This window comes from Podarcis liolepis (genome assembly GCF_965112155.1).
Source record: "Podarcis liolepis genome assembly, chromosome: 10".
Taxonomy (NCBI): Eukaryota; Metazoa; Chordata; class Lepidosauria; order Squamata; family Lacertidae; genus Podarcis; species Podarcis liolepis.
The window spans coordinates 38,210,122-38,223,780 of record NC_139562.1 but is presented as its reverse complement, the minus strand read 5'-3'; positions in this window follow the sequence as shown (position 1 = coordinate 38,223,780).

Here is a 13,659-nt window from a genome sequence, read left to right as displayed (position 1 = left end):
TACATGCATTCCCCAGGCTTCCTGATTTGTACTATGTTTTAATTTCTGTTTTAACTGTTTTAATTGTGCTGTTTTAATGGCCTTGTATTATTGTACATTTTAATTTGGGATATATATTTTGATGCATTGATGAGGTATGTGTTTCGGCTTTATAATTAGAAATTAAGTGGTATATAAATTAATAAATGAGGGTGATGAGGGCCCTCATTGCATCCAACCAACTGTAAGTAGTGGTGGCATAAAATACATTCGGTTGGATCCCAGATTTGCTCCTATGGATGAGAACATCCACCAAGCAGAGTCCAACATCAGAGGACTTTCCCAGTGGCAGAGGTGGGGAGATGACTTTTGATGACTCCCCTCTTCCCCCTGCAGACCATACTTTTCCAGAGGGTTGGAGAACCCTTCTAAACAGTGTGGGAGTTGGCACTGGAGGCTGCAGGGAGAGGGAATCAGTGAAATTCCCTTGAGCAGCAGGATGGAAGGAAGCTTTCCATTTATGAAATATGAAATCTGGATCCAAGCTGTTAGTTATGCTATATTATCTCCATTCTCTTCCTATTGGGCAACAAGGGACAACATGTCAAAATCAAAGTGAATCAGTTTAAAATGGTTTGATCCATTTTCAAGCATTATTTTGGTTTTCGGTATCATTGTCAAAGCTTGAAAAGGAAATTAATGCATGTGTATTTGTGTGTGTGTGAGTGAGTGTGTGTGTGAGAGAGAGGGGGGGGGGAGAGAGAGAGTAGTAACACTTAATTGCAGTACAGCAGCTTTATAAATGGGTGGTATCCACCATCAGTCATGCTGAGACTAGACCCACTGAAACAAGTGAACTTAAGTAACTTATATTCATCCATTTCAATGGATCAGCTGTGAGGATGACTTAGTAATATATGACCCCATGATATTGCATGAAAATCATCACCATCATCATTAGCATTAATTAACTAATTAAGTTGCACTGGGATGGAAAAACCTTCGTGATAGTTGAAAAAGGGAGGAGAATTTTACAAATCACAGTCTGAAAATTTGTAACCATCATTTGGTGCACAGCAAGGCTGAGCCAGTATGGCCAGGAAAATAACTATTAAAGTTAACAGCTCTGCACTGCAAAATCTGGCTAACCTACATTTAATTTCAAATGCAGCCATTAATTTAAATGTGCTGCAGCAGATTCAACAAATGGAAGTGAACCAAATGTTCATTACATGACGCTGGCATTGTATTACTTGCCTTGAGCCACATTTACGGGAATGAGCAAATTGCAGGTGTGGTCACAGGCTGCTTCCATGCCGACATCTTCTAACAGAAAGTTCTGCTGCTATGTTTGAAGACAGATTATGCATTATGGTTTATTTCTTATGAGAACTGGATACCTGCACTCAGTATTATCGTCTGTAAATACTTTCTTTACTCTTAGGCGGGTCTTTCAATCATGGAAAAATTATCCCCCCCCAAAAAAAAAAAAAAAATACTTGATCCACTGCAGTTTGGATATAGAGCTACGTAGGATGAGATCCAACTTAACAGCTCAGGTGTCTGCTTGTACAACAGGGACTATTCTAGCTTTCCTCCACCTGCAGCCTTCCACACATACCCAAAGAAACATGCTCTGGCAGGTGAGGCAGAGCAGATTAGCAGCCAGAAGTCCCATGGTGAGTTGATTCCCATTCCTCATGCAAGTAGACATCATTTGAGGCCACTCACACATGTTTTGAGCTATTCTGACTGAACATCATGCATTTAACTATTTCAGTACAGCCGCAGAATAGGAAAAGAGCAAAGAAGAAAATGATTCCATGTGGCCTAAAACACCTTTTAAAAATCTGCTACTTTACTGGCTTCTGCTTAAAACATGTAAAATAGAGGCGGGAAATAATAATCACAAAATACGTTGATTTTTACTGTGATTTATACTCATGCTGCAACACACTGAACAGGTATGGTGTTGTGGCTAAGAGAATGAATTAGCAAGTGCCTGATTCAATTTTTACCTCTGCCATGAACCCACTACATGGCATTAGGCAAACCATTGCCTTCCAGCCTCAATCTACTCATCTATAATTCGGGTGGATAGTAAGATAATAAAGGTAAAGGTAAAGGTACCCTTGACTGTTAGGTCCAGTCACGGACGACTGGGGTTGTGGTGCTCATCTCGCTCTATAGGCCGAGGGAGCCAGCATTTGTCCACAGACAGCTTCCAGGTCATGTGGCCAGCATGACAAAGCCGCTTCTGGCGAACCAGAGCAGCACACGGAAACGCTGTTTACCTTCCCGCCAGAGTGGTACCTATTTATCTACTTGCACTTTGATGTGGGAGCGAACAACGGGAGCTCACCCAATCGCAGGGATTTGAACTGCTGACCTTCTGATCGGCAAGCCCTAGGCTCTGTGGTTTAGACCACAGCGCCACCTGCGTCCCTAGTAAGATAATAAGTTTATGTAAAAATCACTCCATAATGCATGTGAGGCACTTTGAACACTTGAAAGAGCCTAGGAACCTAAGGAACTGCCAGACACTGAGTCCATTGATCCGGTTAGAAGTTGTGCAGAGGAGGGCAACTGAGATGATCAAGGGTCTGGAAACCAAGCCTTATGAGGAATGTTTGAAGGAGCTGGGTATGTTTAACCTGGAAAAGACTGAGAAGATATACAATAGCCACCTTCAGATATCTTAAGGGCTGTCACGTAAAAGATGGAGCAAGCTTATTTTCTCCTGCTCTGGAGGGAAGGACTAAAATCACTGGCTTCAAGTTACAAGAAAGGAGATTTTGACTTAGCATCAGAAAGAACTTTCTGACAGTAGGAGCTGTTTGGGCAGTGGAATGGTCTCCCTTGGGAGGTTGTGAACTCTCCTTCCTTGGAGATTTTTAAGTGGAGGTTGGATGGCCATCTGCCATGGATGAGTTAGCTGAGATTCCTCTATTGTAGGGGGTTGAACTAGATGAGTCTTGGGGTTCCTTCCAACTTCATGATTCTATTATTATAATAGAATTATTATTATTATTATTATTATTATTATTATTATTATTATTATTATTATTATTTACCGTAGTTCAGTATTGTCCACAGTGATCAGCAGTGGTTCTCTAGAGTCTCAGTTTGAAGTTGGTCCCAGCTCTTCCTAGAGATGCTGAGGACTTGAATAAGCACACAAGAAGAAAATGTGCATGAATTTCCTATGTCCATATTCCCATCTCCTTCACCTGTGTTTCAAGGCTATCTTTCTGGAGCAGGGAACTCTCCTATACTTGTGAAGGGTCCTGCCTGGTTTTGTATGCAGGTAGGGAAAACAATCCATTCCTGTTAGAACTGGAAAGCTGAATTCAGTTTCCCAAACATAAACATGGAGATGATCAAATTAGCTGAAATAGTTCCTAAAGCTAAATGGGCGAGGTGTGTGTTTCACAGACACACACAGATCATCCTTGCCCTCTCCATTGTAACACAATAGTGCAAAACCTCAGTCTGTTAGCAGGATTACTGCATGGCTGATATTCAGCCTTTCTAATAGAGCACCTCTGCACATTCAAAATTCTGCTTACATTGTAGGTAAAAAGGGGAAGTAGTCAGTAGTCATAGTAAGGTATTGATGTTTGTAATCCATCTTCAGGTCATCGATTCTCAACTAACTGCTTCAGAACAACCTCTTTTACTGGTTTTAAGAGAACCAATATGTCACCAACTGCTTCCTTTTGGCACAGGTTTCCCCCCCCCCCCCAACAGGTAATGGCTATAGGAAAAATGGGGCCCGAGGTAACATTGCTTCATTGCTAGCCAAAAGATAGAGGGTGGGAAGAAGGGAGAGGCAGCTCTCATTACATCTTTACTGTGTGAACCTGTTGTTACCTGGCAGTTATTGCTGCCGAGAAACGGACTGGCCAGCTGCTCTGCAGGCTTTCTGCTCTTCTAACAGATGGCACAAATGTAGTCAGTCTATTGACAATGAATGCAGCCAGGCTTGCTCACAGGAAGGGAAGACTCCCCAGGTAACAAGGTCTAAATGGTCACACGTGCTGGAAATACATGACTGTGACAGCAGCACTGTGTTTCTGAGTTGGTCTAGGTTTTTAAAATGGAAAGGAGAAGAAGAAAGCACATCTCAACAAAATCAGCCTGGAGACTGACTCTCAAACAGTGAAAACACAAACAGTGTCTGCGTTCCCACTCTTGCCCTCTTCAAAGATGATATGCATACATCAGTTCTGCCCAAAGCTCTATAAAGGCATACCAACATTTGTGCATCAGTGTGCTAATTACTGTTGAGAAAGATCTCCAAAGGACATGATAGCCTGCCATGGAATAATTATCTCAGCATGTTTTTTTAAAGGAGAGGAGCTGTTTTAGTAGATACTGACAAAAAGAAGATGGGCTCATTTCAAGCTCATATAAAAGCTCATATAAAAATGTATAAAAAATGTATGAACAATCATAGATCAACAGGGTAACCAGTTAAGTGAGCCTTCCACTAGCTGAATGATTGGGTGATGGCCAATATTTAAATACAGTGGTGCCTCGCAAGACAAAAAGAATCCGTTCTGTGATTCTCTTCGTCTAGCGGTTTTTTCGTCTTGCGAAGCAAGCCCATTGACGGATTAGCGGATTAGCGCTATTAGCGGCTTTTAGCGGCTTTTAGCGGCTTATCGGCTTATTGGATCAGCTGATAAGTGGCTTAGCGGCTTAGAAAAAGGGGGGGAGGAAAAAAACCCTGCAGGAACTCGCAAGACATTTTCATCTTGCGAAGCAAGCCCATAGGAGATTTGTTTTGCGAAGAACCTCCAAAACGGAAAACTTTTTCGTCTAGCGAGTTTTCCGTCTTGGAGGCATTCGTCTTGCGGGGCACCACTGTAAATACAAAAAAAAATTTAAAATAATAAATCAAACTCCTAATTTTATTTTGCATTTTGATGCAAAGAGCAAAACAGAGAACGGAGGGGTATCTATGAGAAGAAACAAAGAGGAGATCATTTGGCATATAGCTTGCCTCATATAAGGTTCAAATCAGTCTGAGAGAGACAATTTTCTAAAATCCAATGCAAACTGAAAACGCACAATAAAAATAAGTAAGTAAGTTAATAAGTAATCCTATTAAAAACAGCACTAAAAACTTAAACACCATTTAAAAGCACAAAAATATGAAATAAATATTTTTTGTTAAGCATATGTCTGAAATTCTTATCCCAATAGTTAATTGTGATGTTTTGGAAGATAGGCCATTTTACGTGGAAGGTGTCGTGTTTGGGGCAGGTCCTTATCAGAGATTTCACTACTTCGCATTTTTAAAAAAACCCTGCTCCTTGAGAAATGATTATGTGAGAATCTTCTTCTAGTTGGCATCATTTCTGGGGCTATATCATGGAACACATGCATAAGAGCCATGACCCATAACCATCGAAACAGAGATGTAGATATCTTACTACAAAAAAATCTGAATGGAAAGTACTGCACAGTGAAATTCCATGTGCGCAAGCGGCCGCGGAATCTGGGCATCTCAAAAAGGACTTTCCAAGGCCTCATAGCAAGACAGTTCTGAAATTGCTCCAAAAGCAGTTGGTGATATGACATAGTGATTAACTTTGCAAATAAAAAAATGTCAGACATTTCACTCAGAAGGCAATCTCTCAGGCATGGCTGGAGTAGCATATACTGGATCCCAGCCAACATCAACTTGTGTAGAATCTTTAAATCAACAAGCTTAGGGTCAAACTTTGCATTTAACATGCAGGGAGGTTAATGATAATATTAGGGTGGAATTGGCTTAATGTCCCACTCCTTTCTAACCAATATATACCTTTTCTAACAATTGCCTGCGTCTTCTCAGCAGAATCAGTATTTCATTTGGAGAATTTAAAATATAGGCAGAAAAAAATGCTCATATATTTGCAAAGGCATTTAAAAGAAACACCCTGCTCTGTTAAAGTGGAGAGTCAAGGTGTGATGTCAGTAAATTTTAAGGCATAAGCAAGAAAATATTGCTTATTGTTTTAAATGCATAAGCAAGAACATTCATAATTGAGCATCCCCTGTTCTTGGTGGCAACCACAAAATCCTTGATCCTCAGATTCTGTCTTTGAGTATCCCAGCATTTGGCAGTTCTACTTTTAGCTCATCTCTTATCTGTCAGCTCAATTTGTTTCACTATGACCTTATGTGAAAGAAAACCTCCTGTGGAGTTTGTGATTAGTTTTTATCTGGAAGCCCATGGTGCCCCTCCAGAATCGTGTCATTACCACAAGCATAGTGCATTCGTAGTGGATTTATACTGGACCATCCACACAGCATTCCACTCCATGTTTTTTCTGCAATATTTCCCCAATGCTACCACATAATTGTCACCTAGAGGGGCACTCTTGTGCTGTAGTGCAAAAAAGGCAGGATACTTGTCCTTCCACCCCACTCAAACAGTTGTGGTATGAAAAGTTTTGTGATTTCAGCAGGCATCTCTGAGGCATGCACCAATTGGAAACTAAACAATATGGCCACCCTAAACCTCTGCAGAGAGAAACAGTATTGAAAGCAGAAGCAAATGTGAAGTTGCAGAGTGCATTTGAAGTCACATCAGGAATGCAAACTGTATCAATTGCTTGTCATTTTCAGTCACTAAATCCTGACACTTCCATAATCCACAGGATTAAAATTCACCTGCCTGGTTAAGCAAGTTCAGTCAAGAAGATATCTCTTGCAAGCATTTTACACTTGCTGTCCACATATACTGATCCTGGATGTGTTCCTATCTGTGTCAAACAAGGACCTTGCTTGCCTAGAGTTCCCTCACACCAATTAATGTTCAGGATGTTCCTTTTATATCTGTCCAAAAAGAAATTGTGCCTGTCAAATCGATCTTCCAACCCTGGACTGACTTTGGCATGTCAGAGCATCAAGTCATACAATCACATTGTCTACTGCCTTGACAAGGATAGTGTTCCTATTAAAGTAGCCTGCATGCTGCTGCTAAATTAAAGTGAAGGTGCGCTATTTTATTTTTCTTTGGAAGCACTCAAAACAGGACTAGAGATTTTGCTCTCTCAATACATTGGAAATTTTCTTTCAAACTTTTGGAGATAATTTTATTTTTTTGAGATGGCATAAAGCAAGTCATAGCCTAAGCAAAACAAAACAAAACAAAACAAATCTTGTTTAAAAGCATGAACATATTGTATAATATATACATTACAACATTTATATTTTACTCAGTTTGAAGTCATGGTAAAGGGTGCAGTCCTTAACTTCCCCTGGGAAGGTGTTCTACAAACATATAGGTTTCTCTTAGTAACAACAGTGAAAAGCCGACATACCATATTGCACTTTCAAAAAATGTTTTTCTGTAGAGTGTTATAGGTTTCTCATCCATATTATTTTATGATCAAGGTGTCTCCCCTGCCAGGTAAGTATTCTCATCCATATTATTTTAATCCTCCCCAAAGTCTTTTCATAATCACAAGCAATCATTTTTTTCCTATTTATCATTTCCAAATTATTCTTTAGGAGCAGCCATTTTTAATGTAGTTATATTTTATGACAACAAAACAACAGAAATGAAAATTGTGTGTTTTACAGGGTAGTCAATCTGTGAAAAAGTGTGAAACAAAAATATAGGAAGTTGGTTGCAGACCTCCCCATGCCCTGTGGGTGAAGACATTAATCAGCGGTAGAGGGAACAAACTACACATGAGAACCTTCTGGGACTAAAAACCAGCCACAACTTTATTGATTATGAGAGGAAGGTCTGAAGTTGAACCGGGCTGGGATATGGACCACGTCAAGATGCAGGTCAACTAAAGTGGCCAATCCGAGGCTGCTGCCAAGGCTTCGCCTCCATGGCTGACTCTGATTGGCCAGATTTGAACTGGGGATTTGGTGAGCTATCCCATGATCCCTTGTGGCCAACCAGAGAATCAAACAGCTGGCCAAATATAGAGCCTTTTCATCCTCAGTGGGTGAGGGATGTAAGAAACACACTGGGGCCTAATTTGAATAGTAGAGTGCTAGGTATCTGGTGGGAGGGGCGTTCTGCTCCGGAATCATCCCCTCCCTTCTCTGTGTTCTATAAATTTCTATTAAGAGGGACCAACTGCCTCTTCTTGTTTTCTTGCCTCAGACTTGCCTCATATTGTTGTATTTAGTTTCTCTCATTATGTCATTTTGTTACACTTTTCTTTATTTTTAAAGCTTAGTTTACATTTACGTGAGCCACTTATTCTTTCTCAAAGAAAAAGAAACTCTGCTGAAGAAAGGTGTGGAATGTCCTAAACTGCAGGAGTGAGGGGATATTCCCAGTTTGATTTAGTTAATCATCCCCCCACCTCCACAACAGGGAGAAGCCCATGATGGCTACAACCACCAATACCCCAGAGCTGGGTAAGTGGTCAATCCCACAAACTGCAATAAATGATTCCTAAAGACTTCTTAATCAATTGTTTCAGTTTCCCAATATAACTAGCTTAGTAGCTTAGTACAGAGTTCTGGTAGTGGTAGTAGTAGTAGTAGTAGTAGTAGTAGTAGTAGTAGTAGTAGTTTATGATAATAAATAATAATAATAATAATAATTTATTTATACCCCGCCCATCTGGCTGGGTTTCCCCAGCCACTCTGGGCGGCTTCTAACAAAATATTAAAAATACAATAAAATACATTTGACACTTATCTGCAAATTTGCTAAATTAATAGATTAAAATTTCAAAATTCAAGTGACAGCCCCCATTCTAAACATTATTTGCGTGTACTTTGCAGAAAGATTGCACAACAAATGTCATAAATAGCCTTCTCCTATAGGTGTGCTGAGCCAAGCAGTTAGGAAAACTACAAGCTTTCCTTCAGTGTTGTTTTTTTAATTCTCCCCTATGAATGATTGCTTTAAGTTAATTTTACAATAACTTAAGAGTTTCCATCAATCTAGAACTCATCATTAATGAAGTGTGCTGCTGTTGTTTTCTTTTCTTTGCTCGATTCATTTAAAATGAGTATCTTACACTGATATACAGTAATTGTACACTGTCCAATTTGATGTAATGTTTTTCTCCATTAGGGTAGTTACAAGGCAAGGAAGGGGAACCTGAGGCCTTCCATAAGATGTTGGACTACAAATCTCATCAGCTCCAGCCAGCATCACCAAGGATGATGGGAATTGTAGTCCAGCAATCAATTCTCTCCCAAAGTTGGGTGAAAATATGTGCCTTTACAATATGACAGAAGCCCCATAGCAAGGGACCAGCTGCATCTTCAGAGAAAGGGAATTCCATAGTTGAGGTGCCATTACTGAGAAGTCCCTACCCCATGTCATGGCTATACCCAACATTGAGAAGGGCCTTAATATGAGTGTGTTGAATTGGACCTGGTAACATATAGGCAACCAGTGAAGGTCCCTCAGAATCTAAAAAAAATTCACCCATTTCCCCATGCTCAGGGCCTGTTCAGGACTGCCACAGAATTTACACCTCTGTTGCAAATGCTAAAGTATCTGTTTAATAACTGCCAGTTAAAATGAGTAGTTTGAAAGGTAAGAACCTTCCGCCCCAAAAAATCAAAATAAAAAAATCAATTTATCAAGATTTTTTTTCTAATTCTTTCATGGTAGAAAGCATGAGGGAAAGAGAAGGAGGGAGGAAGAAAGCAAAGTCAGCCACAGAGTGTCAGTTTACCTTCCTCTCTTTTTCTCCCTGGAGGGAAATATTCAATTTATCTTTGAGGGTAAATGTTGATGCAACAAATAGTCATTATGTAACTATGCTCAGCTCAGGAAAACCTGAAATGGATTTTCAGGCTATTTGTCAAGTTATTCCTTCAAGCAGGACACTTGGTATTGATTTTTTAAAAGCTGACCCTGCTCAAAATACACTGAGCTCCACTGTAGAGTGAACATAGCAGCATGTGATATAATGTAAAATTACTTATTATTGCTTAAAACAATAATAAAATGATCAGCTTGACAGTAAAGAGTAATTGCATGCAAAAGGCACACTTCTAATAAACAAATACTGTATTAGGATTAACAAAACCGTTTTGTATTTGTCTTCAGTGTGTTGACCTGATACTATTTCCACAAGGGCCAACATTGATGCTGAAATCCAGAATCACCTGAGCTCTGCTAGTGCAGCTTTCTCCCGATTGAAGCGCAGAGTGTATGAGGACAGGGACATTCACAGGGAAACCAAAATGCTTGTTTACAAAGCTATAGTACTCCCAACCTTACTGTATGCTTGTGAAACATGGACCACTTATAAATGCCATCTCCAACTCCTTGAAAGATTCCATCAATGGTGTCTCCAAAAAATTTTACACATCACTTGGAAAGACAGGCAAACGAATGGTAGTGTACTGGAAGAAGCAAAGATCACCAGTGTTGAAGCAATGATTCTTCAACATCAACTTCATTGGACTGGTCATGTTGTTCAGATGCCTGATTATCATCTTCCAAAGCAACTACTCTTTTCTGAACTTAAAAATGGAAAGTGTAATGCTGGTGGTCAACAAAAGAGGTTTAAAGGCTATCTCATGGCAAATTTTAAAAAATGTGGTATAAACACCAACAATTGGGAAACCCTTGCCTGCGAGCACTCCAATTGGAGAACAGCCTTTACCAAAGGTGTCATGGGCTTTGAAGACACTCAAACTCAGGACACAAGGGAGAAAGGTGCTAAGAGGAAGGCATGCTTGGCAAATCCACACCTTGATCAACTCCCACCCAGAAACCAATGTCCCCACTGTGGAAGGATGTGTGGATCCAGAATTGGCCTCCACAGTCACTTATGGACTCATTGTTAAAACCGTGTTTATGGAAGACAATCATACTCAGTTATGAGTGATCGCCAAAGAAAAAGACTTAATTTACACTTTCCTTGAGGCTGGAGGATCTCAAACAATCTAAATGAATTGTTTCCTGCAATAAATGCTTTAAAAGTGACCTTGAGGGTAACTTAATACAAATGTGTATTTTGCTGGACAATCTACCATGAAGAAATTCCCTAACAGCTTTGGGACCCTGAACTCAACCCTCACCTAGCTTAATTAGGTAATGACTCCCTCCCACAGAAGAAAATATTGTTCAGAAAGAAATAAAAGCATCCATAATGTTTTGGGCTAGGTCCTGGTTGCAGAACAGAGCCAATAACAGGATGGGTAATACTATGTCTTGCAATGGTTAAAAACAACTAGGTGAGAACTAGGCTAGGTGAGAATTGACTTCATGGTCCCAAATCTCTTATGGAATTGTAAAAACAAAAGGGGGCTACTAGTTCCTCAGTCCTACCCTGGAGTAAGAGTTCTCTTAATTTGAATTAGGTGCTCAAAAACAGAATGGGGGAAAGGCAAAACCTAAGAAGGCAACAGATAATACTTATCTGTCACAACAACCAGGTTCACCATAGCTCAAGAAGACTCGCAGTTCCTCCTCTAATACAGTGGTGCCTCGCAAGACAAAAAGAATCCGTTCTGTGATTCTCTTCATCTAGCGGTTTTTTCGTCTTGCGAAGCAAGCCCATTGAAGGATTAGCGGATTAGCGCTATTAGCGCTATTAGCAGCTTTTAGCGGCTTTTAGCGGCTTATCTGCTGATCGGATCAGCTGATAAGCGGCTTAGCGGCTTAGAAAAAGGGGGGGGGAAACCAGCAGGAACTCGCAAGACATTGTCGTCTTTCGAAGCAAGCCCATAGGAAATTCGTTTTGCGAAGCACCTCCAAAACGGAAAACTCTTTCGTCTAGCAAGTTTTCCGTCTTGTGAGGCATTCGTCTTGCGGGGCACCACTGTATCTTATACTCCTGCAAGATTAGAGTTCTGGAATACTAGGCATTATTATTATTATTATTATTATTATTATTATTATTATTATTAGCTACCAAAGCTTTGTTTGTAACTCCAATATTTTCTGACTGGAGGAACATAACGATATGGAAAGAGCCACAGAACTTTTTTCAGTTTGGGCACAATCCACCATTAGTATGGACAGGAAACTCCCACACTTACTTTCTAACAGCAACATTTGAGCAAAAGTGCAGATAATCAGCTACAAATTCACTCTTAAAAATGTTGGATCAATCAGCCACAATAACACTAAAAATGCCAAGTGTGGAAAGGCTCTAGCTAAGGAAGAGTCAACGGCAACTGGTCTCTCAGCTAAGTTGATGGCTTTACAGTAACAGGCATGAATAAGCCACAAAGCTAATGCAAGAAAACCACTTACAGTGGTTTGTTTTCCTGCCCAAAGTTTGAACTGAAAATACAACCTGACATCAGTAAGAAGCCAGTAGCTGATATGTGGCATCAGCTGAATGTAGGTCTTCTGTATTTGTTAAAGTACAATAATCTATGCATCACGACTTTTCAGTGGTGACCTACTGGTTAAGGAGTGCTTCTCTGAAGAGTTTGTCTGATCTTTTCAGCACCAGGTAAAACACATACCCCCCAAAGCTTTTGAAATATGAACTTTTGTATTCCCTGAATTTGACATCTATTGTATGCTTTTAATGTATTTCTCTGGAAACTCCATAGCTCAGTGTTAGAGCATCTGCTTTGCATGCAGAACGTTCCAGAAGGTACCTGACCCCTCCAGGTAGGGCTAGGAAAGACCCCTGCCTGAAACCCTGGGTTGTAGACAATACTGACTTAGATGAACCAACTAAGTACAAGTGCTGCTTCCATTTTAATGTTGATTTTTCTGTGCAGCAATTTATTTACTATTTTTGGTTTCTTCCGCATCTATACTGTATTTTCATGTTTATTGTTGGTAACCCACCCAGAAAATACCAATACCAAATGGCATATAAATACTGTTAATAATAAAATGTGAAAATTCTGGAGTGAGGTACATACTATAAATTAGTTGTTTTCTGGTTTGTGTCAAAGCACATGTTTTGAAAGAAATTATTTTTTAAAAAAGAAGATTGGGAGAGAGGAGATACAAATCAGCACAGGAACCAGTAATACAGAACTATACCTCAAAGGTTTTATAAATTTGTATGTTTGCTCATGTAATAAACTGCACCATAATCAGGAGAGATATGATTTATTGCCTGGTTTGACTAACATCACAATCCCATTTCCATCTCTGAGGGGATTTTCAGGCACAGAGTAACCAGCAAGCTACCAAGCAGAGTCTCGTTAATGAAATGTGTTCTGTCACCAACGTCAGTTACTGCCTATTATAATCTTAGAGATGTCTGATCATTTTGACTGTATTAAATTTAATAACATGCTGTTTGTCAGTTTGATGGGACCCGCAATTACCAAACAGGTCCACTCAATCCTACCGCCTTAAAAAAAAGATGATTTCTTAATTAGAAAGTAACTTTGTCATTTATTAATGTCAAATAAATTTAAAGTGTTGGCATAGTCTTCTCCAAGGGCTCAAATTAACCAACAAATAGATAATTAATATAAAATGTCCTTTCCCTCCATTTCCCACTTTCAAGCTGGCTCCAGTGCTGAGAGGGCTTTTTCTTTCCAATTTTTGGGTGGGAAATTTTCCAAGTGTAAATCAAATGTTTCAAACTTCTGGACTTATCTCATCCAAGCCCTAAGTAATATAACTTATGAAGACTCAAAAAAGTAAATAAAAGTCACTTTCCACATCACTTCTGCATCCCCAGATACAGAACAACAAATACAGCTCTTCTAAAAGACATAATCAGGCCACCTCCAGACTGGCGTTTTACTGCATGTCTA